The sequence below is a fragment of the Miscanthus floridulus genome, chromosome 16 (genome assembly GCF_019320115.1).
Source record: "Miscanthus floridulus cultivar M001 chromosome 16, ASM1932011v1, whole genome shotgun sequence".
In the NCBI taxonomy this organism is placed as follows: Eukaryota; Viridiplantae; Streptophyta; class Magnoliopsida; order Poales; family Poaceae; genus Miscanthus; species Miscanthus floridulus.
The window spans coordinates 30,929,875-30,944,475 of record NC_089595.1 but is presented as its reverse complement, the minus strand read 5'-3'; positions in this window follow the sequence as shown (position 1 = coordinate 30,944,475).

The window sequence follows — 14,601 nt, the reverse complement described above, 5'->3', positions numbered from 1 at the left end:
ACAACCCTACCAACTCGTTCCATGCTTCCAGCCTACCTAGGCTCGATACTGAACTATTTACTTTTCCATCCCCGTGTCTCCTGCCTTTAAAAGGACACGCCGGGCCGCTAAGCTGTTCCACTCCACTGATCATTCACTTCTCTCAAATCAAGTAACCAGCATCTCACATCCAATTCACCGCTTTGTGTTCTACCATTTCCAAGAACACGCAAAGGTGCGAATAGATCATTTGGTTAATCAAGCTAATTGGCCTCCTCTAATAATATCATTTTCTTCATCTCTAGAGCTCATTTGAATTTAATTATTGTGAAATAAATTTTGTTAGATTCCTAAATTCATGATCTATCTGTTAGGGTAATTAGTTCGTATAGTTCAGTGATACCTTTAGGATTACTTTATTATTTCAAGATGCGTATTATTATTATGGTTATTTAGAGAATGAATTTTTGTGATGCATTGGTAGAAGTGCTAGCCCTAGAATTCTTTTACAGTAGGTTCATTGTATTATTATGTGCTCACTGTAATTTTTGTGGCCTTAGAATAGGTTGATAAATATGGTAGCTAGTGCACCTTGTTTTATCATTTATATAGTAAATTGATATTAACAATAAGGATGCCTTTAGTTGCTAAGATATACATGAAATGTTTCATACCTGTTTAGTGGGAATAATAGGTAACTTTGTGTATTAATCATTAGAGTTAGCTTAGTAGCTTGGTAGATGTATTCTTATTTTAAGAGTTGCTGTTGCTGTATTACTAAGCATTGCATCATCATCACTGCATGCATATAGAGAACGCGCCACTGGAGATCGTGACCTTCGGCAAGTAGGAGTACGATGAAGTCATCGAAGAGTATGAGGAGGAGATCCTCGTGTAGGAGGATGTTTCGGAGCCGCCCGTCACTGACTTTGTTGACCCCGTGCCCGCTGAAGGCAAGCCCCGGTGCATAACCCTTATTTTGAATAATAACTGAATATATATCTATGATGTACATTTATGTTACAGGCATTTTATGGAAACTACATGCATAAATATATATACCTATGAGTCCTACTAGTACATGTCGAGTAGCTGTTATGCTCAGGATATCGATAGAGTGAGTAACCTGCCGTTACTCGCAATAGGTGATAAATATGATCACTCATGATAAAATGGTGGAAAGGAAAATGGTGACCGGGCAGAGATATGGTTGGGTTTTGGTGGGTGTAAAGGGTTGTGTCCTGCGGCCAACAGGGCATAGCTCGGTTACATTTTTTCCCTGTCCGTGTCGATTAAGGATCGGTCATTGCATAAGGCATCGTGGGCAAGTCATAGATTTATTGTCCCGAGCGTTTACTTGGGTATGGGCGTAGGGAAGACTTGTTGCTCTCTTGTCACGGATCCGGCTCTTTCCGGACTGACTGATGGGAAGAGGAGGTGGTGGAGGTCCTTGCACCACACTGAGTTCGGGACTCAGGATGTGGGGGCTTGGAGTCCAAGTTTGGACGGGGACCTAGACACCCGGGACAGGAGAGTGATGGGTTAGTCCTGCTTGTGCCTAGGGTACAAGCGGGGCGTGTGTCTTCAGGGCACCCAGCTGGGCACATTGATTCGCGAATCGCCGGGTGATCCGGTATGGCTTGTCTCGTGTTTAGCACCGTAGTAAGAACTAAAAGTGAAAGGAGAAGAAATGGAACTGATTGCTCAACTCTTGCTGGAAAGTAGAATATGTGCTTATATAGACTGGCTAGATGATAACTTAATACAGTTGATAATAATAATACATAACTAAGGACTCACTACTAGTATTGCTTTCTACCAAAAGAAACCAGCAAGCCATATAGCTTATCATATTTCTTGGAGTCAGGAAATTATTCCCACTAGTCGGATAAGTCTTGCGAGTACATTGTGTACTCAGGGTTTATTTACCCCTGTTGCAGGTGATGCATGAGAAGTACCTTGTGTGGAGGATTCTTCTGGTGGGCTCAGATGGATCCTCGTCCCTATTGCTAGATGTTTATTTTTAAATTCCGCTGTTTATCATTTTGCACTCTAATATTTGGTATTGTAATAATGTACTTCTAAGAAACTCTAATGTATGAAATGGATAAGTATTGTAACTCGTTCTCATTATTGGATCCTTGGGAAAAATGTGGATCTTTCGGGTTCTCCCTTGGGGTGTGCCCGACGGATACCGCCCGCTATAGCTTGCTTTCGGGGTGCTTAGTGTCTGGTGGAAGACGAGCGCCTCCGTAAGTGTGCTATTTTGGGTGGTTCTGCCACAGTTGGTACCAGAGCCAATAATGGTTACGAGTTCCATCACTCTTTTTCAAAACTTAAAAATTTGACCAACAAAAGTTTTGCGAAAAGTAGGATGCGATTATATTAGGTAAATAAATATAAGCCCTAGCAATATGGTATATCTAGGATAGCGGCACTGGTTTTATCTAATCAATTTTCTACAGGTACACTGACTTACGTTGCGTAAGAAATCGCTTAGTATACGGAAAGTGAGTGTGCGATATGCCGAAAAGTTTCCCGAATGCCGCTATATTCCGGCTTGAGTGAACGTTTAGGTCGAAGCATACATCATGATAATAGCATCTTACTTCAACTGAAATCCCCCTTCATGTATAATTGAATTAGTAAATTTATAGGACTAACTAACGGAATCCTTTAATAAATGTGCTGTTATTTCTCTAATCCCTTGATTCTGATCGGGAGGGTGCTCTAATGGATGGTTCATATCTCTTATAGATGAATCTAAGGTCTGGACGTGGGAGCACTAGTGCGGGGGCAGCTCACGGTCTTGGTGAGGGCCAAGGCAAGAGTGGCTGGGCCCATGAGCCCAACGGGGAGAGCCATGGGGCTCCACTTCTGGCTCCTCCTCCGCCACCGCCTCCGCTGATGACTCCTAGAGAGATATTAGCAGAGCTGTTGGCTACTCGATGGGAGTCAGCTGCTGCTCACTAGGAGACAGCTCATGCCATGGACATTATGGCACATGCTATCGTGGGCCTCGCCTACGGAGGCCATGGGGGAAATGGTGGGAATGGGGGTGGTGCCCACCACCCTGAGGGACAGTCCTCTTACCAGGACTTCCTCAAGACTCACCCACCCACATTCATGCCGTCTGACGAGCCCCTAGAGGCAGAGCACTGGCTTCGCACCCTAGAGCAGAAATTTTGGCTGCTCAGAGTGACCGACGAGCAGAAGGTGTACTTTGTGGTGCTACAACTTTTGGGGTCCATAGGTGCATGGTGGGAAACCTTCCAAGCCATGGAGCAGCGAGATCATCCGGCAACATGGCGGGAGTTCTCCACCGCTTTCCGAGAGTTCTTTATCCCTGCTGGTGTCATCAACCAGAAGGTGACCGAGTTCCTGGAGCTACGCTAGGGGAACAGGATAGTGATGGAATATGTGAACAAGTTCAATCACTTGGCTCAATATGCTGGCATCCATGTGGACTCTGATGACAAGAATAAGGACCACTTCTTTCGCGGTCTCGCTCCCATCCTTCAAGAGAAGCTATACACGGTGAACTATCAGACCTTTAGAGCACTGATGAACGCCGCCATTGCCATGGAGGGTTTTCAGTGGGAGTCTCAGGCTCATTGGAAGAGGAAGCGGGTGGCCGCAGGGTCTTCTAGCCACCCTCACACTCAGAAGGTTCAGGTTGTCCGACGGGGGCCCTATCAGTCATCAGGCGAGCCTTCATTCCGGCAGCCCTAGCAGACTTCGCAGACTTTCTCCACATAGTATCGTGCACCCCCTCAGCAGGTGCAGCCCCAGCAACATCAGGGACAGCAGGTTCCACCTCGTCAGGGGTTTGGGAACAAGCCTGGTGCTTGCTTCAAGTGTGGCAAAGATGGCCACTATGCCAGGGAGTGTCCCCAGCATCAGCCAGCTTAGCCCGCTCAACCATCAGCAAACTCTAGGCTTATCAAGAGGACCATCATCAAGAAAAAAGTGCCCAGCAGGTCTGGTTAGGTGCACTTCATGGATGCTCAGCAGGTTGTGCAGCAGGAGGTGGTTATGGCTGGTATGTTTACCATTGACTCCCATCCAGCTTTGGTGTTGTTTGATTCTGGTGCATCACATTCCTTTATGAGCATGGGGTTTGTAGAGTGGCACAACTTATCACTTATGGCTATACCATATGCCTATAAGATCCATACTGCGGGTTCCCAAATGTTCATCAATACCCACATGGATACAGTAAGTCTGGTATTAGCCACCCACACTTACCGCCTACAGTTCATGGTCATGCCTAGGCAAGGCATTGATGCTATTCTTGGAATGAACTAGTTGTGGGTGTATGGGGTAGTATTGGATATGAAGAGAAGAAGTGTGGAGTTATGGCTTCCTTCTTCTAAGGATAGGAGGTCTCTTATTATACCCTCAGAACCAGTCTTACCTATTGCTACCCATGCTGAAGCCATTCCTGATCTTACCTCCATTCCGGTAGTATGTGGGTTCCTAAATGTTTACCCTGAAGATCTTCCTAGATTGCCACCAGACCATGAGGTAGAATTCTCCATTGAGCTTGAGCCTGGTACTGCTCCTATCTCCAGATGTCCGTACCACATGGCTCCAAGAGAACTAGCTGAAATGAAGAAGCAGCTGGAAGAATTGAAGGACAAAGGTTTCATCCATCCAAGTTCTTCACCATGGGGTTGCTTGGCCATTTTTGTGAAGAAGAAGGATGGTACCTTGTGGATGTGTGTGGATTACTGCCCCCTTAATGCGGTAACAGTTAAGAACAAGTATCCTTTGCCCCGCATAGATACTTTGTTCGACCAATTAGCTGGTGCCAAGGTGTTCTCGAAGATTGATCTCTGATCAGGCTATCATCAGATCAAGATCAGGCCACATGATATACCAAAGACAACTTTCTCTACTAGGTATGGGCTGTATGAGTACCTAGTGATGTCTTTTGGTCTCACCAATGCTCCTGCCTTCTTCATGTACCTGATGAATTATGTTTTCATGCCGGAGCTGGATAAGTTTGTGGTGGTTTTCATTGATGACATCCTGATCTATTCCAAGAATGATGAAGAGCATGCCCGACACCTCCGGCTAGTACTGACTCAACTATGGGAGCACAAGCTATATGCTAAATTCAGCAAGTGCGAGTTTTGGTTAGATCGAGTGTAGTTTTTGGGGCATGTGTTGACACCTGAAGGCGTTTCTGTAGATCCCAGCAAGGTGCAAGATGTATTGGATTAGAAGTCTCCCAAGTCTGTGCATTAGATTCGTCAGTTCCTTGGTCTGGCTGGATACTATCGGCGTTTCATTCCTGATTTCTCTAAGATAGCCCAGCCAATGACCAAGCTGCTCCAAAAAGAAGCTAAGTTTGACTAGAGTCCAGCTTGTGAAGAAGCTTTCCAAACTCTGAAGACGTTTCTAACCACTGCTCTTGTGTTGGCCCAACCAGATATTGATAGACCCTTTGATGTATATTGTGATGCCTCGAAGACAGGGCTGGGGTGTGTGCTTATGCAAGATGGGCGTGTGATAGCTTATGCTTCACACCAACTGAAAAAGCATGAGGTGAACTACCCCACCCATGACTTAGAGCTGGCCGCTGTGGTCCATGCTCTAAAGATTTGGAGGCACTATCTGTTAGGCAACAAAGTGCATATCTTTACAGATCACAAGAGCCTCAAGTATATTTTCACTCAGTCTGAGCTAAACATGAGGCAGAGGAGATGGTTAGAATTGATAAAGGATTATAACTTAGAAGTCCATTATCACCCAGGAAAGGCCAATGTTGTAGCAGATGCTTTGAGCCGTAAGTCACATCAGGTTGAGGAAATACCTTTGTCTCTCAACCACATAGAGGTGCTAGCTCATATTGCATTGACCTCCGAATTGCTGGAGCAAATTATTCGAGAACAGAAGGAAGACCCCGAAGAGATTTCTCACATCAGGAAATTGATGGCCGAAGGTCGTGGCCCTCACTTTAGCATTGATGAGTAGGGGGTCATGAGATACAAGGATAGACTGGTGGTTCCATCCAATGAAGAGCTGAAAAGAAAAATTTTGAATGAAGCTCACCATTCAAAGTTGTCTATTCATCCTGGCAGTAACAAGATGTATCATGATCTACGCCACTTGTACTGGTGGTCTAACATGAAGCAGGACATCACCCGGCATGTCGCGGAGTGCGACACTTGTGGCAGGGTTAAAGCAGATCATATGTGTACCCCAGGATATTTGCAGCCCTTGCCCATCCGGTTTGGAAATGGGAGGATATTTCCATGGATTTCATTGTAGGTTTACCCCGCACAACCAATGGTTATAACTCTATCTAGGTCATTGTGGACCGCCTCACCAAGTTGGCTCATTTTATTCCGGTGAAGACATCACATACTGTCGGGAAGTATGCGGAGATATACTTTGATCGGATTGTGACCCTACATGGAGTTCCCCTGACTATCATCTCTAATAGGGGATCGGTTTTTATGTCTTGTTTCTGGGAGCGACTCTAGGAGTGCCTTGGGACAAGTCTCCTCCACAGTTCAGCTTATCACCCCCAGACTGATGGTCAAATAGAAAGGGTGAACTAGGTGCTCGAAGACATGTTGCGAGCTTGTACCATTTCTTTTCCTGAGAAGTGGGATGACTGCCTGAAGTTAGCTGAATTCTCTTACAATAATAGCTATCAGGAAAGCATCCGCATGGCACCATTTGAAGCTCTATACGGAAGAAAGTGTAGGACGCCACTCAACTGGGTTGAAGTGGGGGACCGCGGATATTTTGGGCCTGAATTCATAAAAGAGGCTCGAGAGAAAGTAAGTATTATTCGAAGTCACTTGAAGGCACTTGAAGGCAGCTCAAAGCCAATAGAAAACTTATGCTGATAAGTGGAGAAGGCCCTTGGAGTTTGCAGCTGGAGATCATGTATATCTCAAGGTGTCTCCGATGAGAGGGGTGCATCGGTTTGGCATCCATGGCAAGCTAGCCCCTCGATATGTGGGTCCATATCAGGTGTTGGAGAGACATGGTCTAGTGGCTTACCATCTACAACTTCTAGATATTCTATCTACAGTACACAATGTGTTCCATGTATCACAACTAAAGAAGTGTTTGCGGGTTCCTGATGAAGCGGTGGAAATGGAAGGACTTCCCCTCCAACCAGATTTAACTTATGTGGAGCACCCTATCAAAATCTTGGATGAGAAGGAGAGAGTGACCAGGAACAGCATGGTAAAATTCTACAAGGTGCAGTGGCAAAACCATTCAGAGGACGAAGCCACCTGGGAACAAGAGAGTTACCTATTGAAGCATTACCCCCACCTCCTCTCTGGTTCTGATAGTTAGTTGCTGCATCGAAATGTATTTCCTACCTTCTTCTCACACTAGGCACATGAAATCTCGGGTCGAGATTTTGTTTTAGGGGGGTAGATTTGTAACACCCTTGGTGTTACGCCTTAATTAAAATACTAAATCATATCATGAGCATCATGTTTATGTATTATTGCATGTGGTAAATGAGAAATTAAATTTTATTGCACTAATTCTCGAATTGAGCTCTAATTTATTCCTTGTCCAAATACTCTCCAGCACAGCTCGACTCACTGTTGTCATCCTAATCCAGCTCCATCTCTCATTATTCACCTTCTTCATAATCCACGCAGCACGCGCACAATGACAAATTATTATCATTCACTAATTATTTGCATACCACTCGGCAAGATTTATATCTCCATCAATCTCGCGACGCGCCACTGTCATCTCTCATTGTTCTAATTACCCCGCCTTTACTTCGCTTGCTAATCACCTTGCAAAATTATCGGTGCACGCACCCTTTCCTCACGCCAGAACTGTAGCAGCACAGATTTTCAACACGTCAGCACTGTAGCAGCATAGGTTTTCAACACGTCAGTGTTGTAGCAGCACAGAAAACACTGTTCACACCACCGCACACGGCATGGCCAGAGGACAACCCTACCACCTCGTTCCATGCTTCCAGCCTACCTAGGCTCGATACTGAACTATTTACTTTTCCATCCCCGTGTCTCCTGCCTTTAAAAGGACACGCCGGGCCGCTGAGCTGTTCCGCTCCACTGATCATTCACTTCTCTCAAATCAAGTAACTAGCATCTCACATCCAATTCACCGCTTTGTGTTCTACCATTTCCAAGAACACGCAAAGGTGCAAATAGATCAGTTGGTTAATCAAGCTAATTGGCCTCCTCTAATAATATCATTTTCTTCATCTCTAGAGCTCATTTGAATTTAATTATTGTGAAATAAATTTTGTTAGATTCCTAAATTCATGATCTATCTGTTAGTGTAATTAGTTCATATAGTTCAGTGATACCTTTAGGATTACTTTATTATTTCAAGATGCGTATTATTATTATGGTTATTTAGAGAATGAATTTTTGTGATGCATTGGTAGAAGTGGTAGCTCTAGAATTCTTTTACAGTAGGTTCATTGTATTATTATGTGCTCACTGTAATTTTTGTGGCCTTAGAATAGGTTGATAAATATGGTAGCTAGTGCAACTTGTTTTATCATTTATATAGTAAATTGATATTAACAATAAGGATGCCTTTAGTTGCTAAGATAATACATGAAATGTTTCATACCTGTTTAGTGGGAATAATAGGTAACTTTGCGTATTAGTCATTAGAGTTAGCTTAGTAGCTTGGTAGATGTATTCTTATTTTAAGAGTTGATGTTGCTGTATTACTAAGCATTGCATCATCATCACTGCATGCATATGGAGAACACGCCACTGGAGATCGTGACCTTCGGCGAGCAGGAGTACGACGAAGTCATCGAAGAGTACGAGGAGGAGATCCTCGTGCAGGAGGACGTTTTAGAGCCGCCCGTCACTGACTTTGCTGACACCGTGCCCACTGAAGGCAAGCCCCAGTGCATAACCCTTATTTTGAATAATAACTGAATATATATCTATGATGTGCATTTATGTTATAGGCATTTTATGGAAACTACATGCATAAATATATATACCTATGAGTCCTACTAGTATAGATCGAGTAGCTGCTATGCTCAGGATATTGGTAGAGTGAGTAACCTGCCGTTACTCGCAATAGGTGATAAATATGATCACTCATGATAAAATGGTGGAAAGGAAAATGGTGACCAGGTAGAGATATGGTTGGGTTTTGGTGGGTGTAAAGGGTTGTGTCCTACGGCCAACAGGGCATAGCTCGGTTACATTTTTTTCCCTATCCGTGTCGATTAAGGACCGGTCGTTGCATAAGGCATCGTGGGCAAGTCATAGATTTATTGTCCCGAGCGCATACTTGGGTATGGGCGCAGGGAAGACTTGTTGCTCTCTTGTCGCGGATCCGGCTCTTTCCGGACCGACTGATGGGAAGAGGAGGTGGTGGAGGTCCTTGCACCACACTGAGTCTGGGACTCAGGATGTGGGGGCTTGGAGTCCAAGTTTGGACGGGGACCTGGACACCCAGGACAGGAGAGTGATGGGTTAGTCCTGCTTGTGCCTGGGGTACAAGCGGGGCATGTGCCTTTGGGGCACCTAGCTGGGCACATTGATTCGCGAATCGCCGGGCAATCCGGTATGGCTTGTCTCATGTTTAGCACCGTTGTAAGAACTGAAAGTGAAAGGAGAAGAAATGGAACTGATTGCTCAACTCTTGCTTGAAAGTAGAACAGGTGCTTATATAGACTGGCTAGATGATAACTTAATACGGCTGATAATAATAATACATAACTAAGGACTCACTATTAGTATTGCTTTCTACCAAAAGAACCAGCAAGCCATATAGCTTATCATATTCCTTGGAGTTGGGAAATTATTCCCACTAGTCGGATAAGTCTTGCGAGTACATTGTGTACTCAGGGTTTATTTACCCCTGTTGTAGGTGATGCATGAGAAGTACCTTGTGTGGAGGATTCTTCTGGTGGGCTCAGACGGATCCTCGTCCCTATCGCTAGATGTTTATTTTTAAATTCCGTTGTTTATCATTCCGCACTCTGATATTTGGTATTGTAATAATGTACTTCTAAGAAACTCTGATGTATGAAATGGATAAGTATTGTAACTCATTCTCATTATTGGATCCTTGGGAAAAATGTGGATCTTTTGGGTTCTCCCTTGGGGTGTGCCCGACGGATACCGCTCGCTATAGCTTGCTTTCGGGGTGCTTAGTGTCTGGTGGAAGACGAGCGCCTCCGTAAGTGTGCGATTTTGGGCGGTTCTACCACAACTAGTGGGGAGTGACGACTCTTCGATACCTCGGCAAAACATCACCGCGTTCCTCCTTCTCTCTTTACTTTGAGCAATTCAATTCTTATCATTTACATTGATAGAATTGCCATGCTAGAGTAGGATTGGAACATAGGTTGCTAAACTTTTGTGCGGTAGCTCAATAGAAACACTTTCTAGGCATAAGGGGTTAATTGGGCTAACTGTAGGGTTTGATTATTGAAAGAATTTTAGAATTATCCCAATTCATCCCCCTCTTAGGCATCTTGATCCTTTCAATCGCCATCACCTAGACGACTTGGTGGTGATCAGGAGTTTGGTGATCATCTAGTGGAGCTTATGGATGACCCAACTCAAGTTGTGAGCGGGTGTGGGCGATTCACCGTGATGGAGTGTCGAAGAATCAGCCCGTAGAGAGCACTTGATCCTTGCATGGATCAAGGGGGAGCTACACCCTTACGCGGGTGCTCCAACGAGGACTAGTGGGGAGTGGTGACTCTCTGATACCTCGGCAAAACATCGCCGCGTTCATTCTCCTCTCTTTACTTTAAGCATTTACATTTGAGCAATTCAATTCTTGTCTTTACATTCTTAGAATTACCATGCTAGAGTAGAATTGGAACCTAGGGTGCAAAACTTTTGTACGGTAGATCAATAGTAACACATTCTAGGCACAAGGGGTGAAGTGAGCTAAGTGTAGGGTTTAATTATTGCAAAGAATTTTAGAATTAGCCCAATTCACCCCCCCTCTTGGGCATCTTGATCCTTTCAATTGGTATGGAGCCTCGTGCTCACGAATTTAGTCTTAACTGCCTAGAGAAAGATGTTCCACGGAGATGGACCTCCTCCTATCTTTGAGGGAGATGATTTTCCTTATTGGAAAATCCGCATGGAGGCTTATTTAGAAGCCTTAGATGTTGGAATACTTAGAGCTGCCTCACAAGGCTTTCCAAAACCTAAGGATCCCGCCAACCTTCAAGGTGATGAAGTGAATTATGAAAAATGGAATGCAAAGGCTGGAAATACCATCTTTAGTGGCCTTTACAAAGATGTGTTTAATCGTGTGCGGAACCACAAGGACGCCCATGCACTATGGTCGGACATTTATGCGCTCCATGAGGGAACAAAGAGTGAGCGTGAGGAACGCTATCATCTCATCATGAAAAAGCTTAATTCTTTTGAGATGCTTCCTAAAGAAAGTGCTAATGAGATGTACTCACGCTTAAATGTTCTTGTAGAGGAAGTCAATGGGCTCGGACTTACACAAATGCAACCATCCGATGTTGTAAGAAAGATCTTGAGTGTCCTCCACATTGATAAATATGGGCACATTGTGACCGTGCTTCATCAAGGTGATCTTTCCACCGCTACACCAACTCAAATCTTGGGAAAGATCAATGGACATGAGATGTATATGCACATCACACCGCAAGATGGCTCTTCTTCCACCAAGAAGAAAGACTTGGCATTCAAGGCTAACCAAGAGAAGGGCAAAGCAAGAGTTGAATATGAGAGCTCAAGTGATGATGAAATTGATGATGCAAGTCTTGCTCTCATGGTGAGAAGAACCGCCAAGATGCTTAAGAAGCTCAACAAGAACGGTGTCAAATTTGATGGCAAAAAGAAGAAGTTCTTCATTAGCAATAGAAGGAAGTCAATCTCCGAGATGGATTGCTATAATTGTGGAGAACTTGGTCATCTAGCACATCAATGCCCCAAGCCAAAGAAACACAAATACAAGAAGAAGAACAAGGGCAAGAAAGATGACTCAAGTGATGAAGATGAAGATGAAGATGAGAAGAAGAAAAACAAGCCATACAAGAAGAAGGATGGCAAGAAGAAGGATTTCCACAAGAAGAAGAAAAATGGCAAGGCATACATCATCGGTGATTGGCTCACGAATATTGATTCATCAAGTTGCTCATCCGATGATGATAGTGAGAATGAGAAGGTGGCCGCTATTGTGATTGACTCTTCATCATCTTCACCGACACCACCGCCACCATCCTCTACACACCTATATCTTATGGCTAAGGGTGAACAAAAGATATCAAATGATGATGATAGTAGTGGTGATGATCATGCTAGCAATGATGATAGTGATAGTGATGATGAATTTGAATCACCTTCTTATGATGATCTTATCAAGTTGCTTAACCAATATACTAAGATCATTAGAAAGACAAGAGCTAAAAATGAAAAGCTAGAACTTAAGAATGACTCTCTTTTAGCTAAATGCAACATGACAGAAAAGGCTAGTGTTGAGCTTAGAGAAGCAAATGAAGTTATGTCATCCAAACTCAAGGAGCTCAAATCTTCTAAGAAAGAGCTTAAAGAAAAACATGATAAACTTGAAGGGATACATAATGAGCTCATCACTAGCTACAATATGCTAAAAGAAGAATATACAAATCTCAAGATCAATCATGATAATCTTGTTGTCTCTAATGAGCTATTATCCAATGAGCTACATGATGCTACTAACCATATTGTTAAGATTGATATAGCTACATCATGTGATGATTTGATCATTGAGAGCATTGAGCAAGGTTCTAGTAGCAAAGGCAAGCAAGTGGTTGAGTCCGACAACTATGATGAGTATGTCAAGATCAAGAATGAGAATGAAAAGCTTAAGAAAGATCTTGGAAAGCTATCAACCACCAATACTATTGTGATAGAGAACCTTGACCATGATAGTGATCTAATTCTTGAGAATGAGAAGCTCAAAGAAGAGAACAAGAGACTCACGAAAGAGAAAAATCATAATGAGCTCAAAGAAGAGAACAAGAAGCTCAAGTTAGAAAAAGAACATCTCAAGACCGGGTTAAGCAAATTCACAAGAGGCCAACATCTTCAAAGTGAGATACTCATGAACACCGTCATGAAGATGGATAGAAGTGGAATTGGATACTTGGCACATCAAGAGAAGAAGGCTCAAGCTCAACACCAACAACAACATAAGTCAAAGCCAAAGCCAAAGAGGTGTTTTGAGTGTGGACAAGGTCACTTTGCCCATGAGTGTCAAACTCCTCCACCATAACCCTTGCCCAAGCATGCTAGACCTTTTGCTTTCAATGCTCATTACATGCTTAGAAAGGATTCTAGTGGTAAAATGAAAGTCATGTTCTTAGGACCTCCCAACAAGAACAGGCCTAAGAAGATTTGGGTTGCAAAGTCACTTGTTGAGAAAGTCAAGGGCCCTCAACAAGTTTGGGTCCCTAAACAAGCTTGATCTCTTGTGTGTAGGTGAACTACAAGACCGGTGGAAGTCATTGGGTAATTGAAAGTGGTTGCACTCAACATATGACCGGTGATCCTCGTATGTTCACCTCACTAGATGAAGAAGTTGATGGCCAAGAAAGGATAACATTTGGTGATAATTCAAAGGGCAAAGTCAAAGGATTAGGCAAAGTGGCAATATCAAATGATCATTCAATCTCAAATGTCCTATATGTTGCCTCATTGAGCTTCAACTTGCTATCCGTTGGACAATTATGTGATCTTGGCTTCCAATGCTTGTTTACCGAGAAGGAAGTGGTTGTATCTAAGAAAGATAATGATCAAGTTATATTCAAGGGATTTAGATACAACAACCTATATCTAGTGGATTTCACCTCCAAAGATGCTAACTTGAAGACATGCCTATTCATCAAAACATCACTTGGGTGGCTATGGCATAGAAGACTTGCTCATGTTGGGATGAGCTCACTCAAGAAGCTAATGAAGAATGATTTGGTGAGAGGGTTGAAGGATGTGAAGTTTGAGAAGGACAAGCTTTGTAGTGCATGTTAGGCCGGCAAGCAAGTTGCAAATACTCATCCAACAAAAGCTTTCATGTCAACCACAAGAGTGCTAGAACTCCTTCACATGGACTTATCTGGACCAACAACATACAAGAGTTTGAGAGGAAATCTTTATTGTCTTGTGATTGTTGATGACTATTCAAGATACACATGGGTATTCTTCCTTCATGACAAATCTAAAGTTGCATCATGCTTCAAGAAGTTTGCCAAGAGAGCACAAAATGAATTTGAAGTGAAGCTCAAGAAGATTAGAAGTGACAATGGGAAGGAATTTGACAACACAAACATTGAAGCCTATTGTGATGAAGTTGGGATCAAGCATGAGGTCTCCACAACATATACTCCTCAACAAAATGGTGTAGTTGAGAGAAAGAACTGGACATTGATCACTCTTGCAAGAACAATGCTAGATGAGTACAACACTCCCGAAGCTCTATGGGTGAAAGCTATCAACACCGCATGCTATGCATCCAACCGCCTATTCCTTCAAAAGTTTCTTGGCAAGACACCTTATGAGTTGCTCAATGGGAAGAAGCTAGACGTCTCCTTCTTTAGGGTGTTTGGTTGCAAATGCTACATCTACAATAAGCGGCAACACCTAAGGAAGT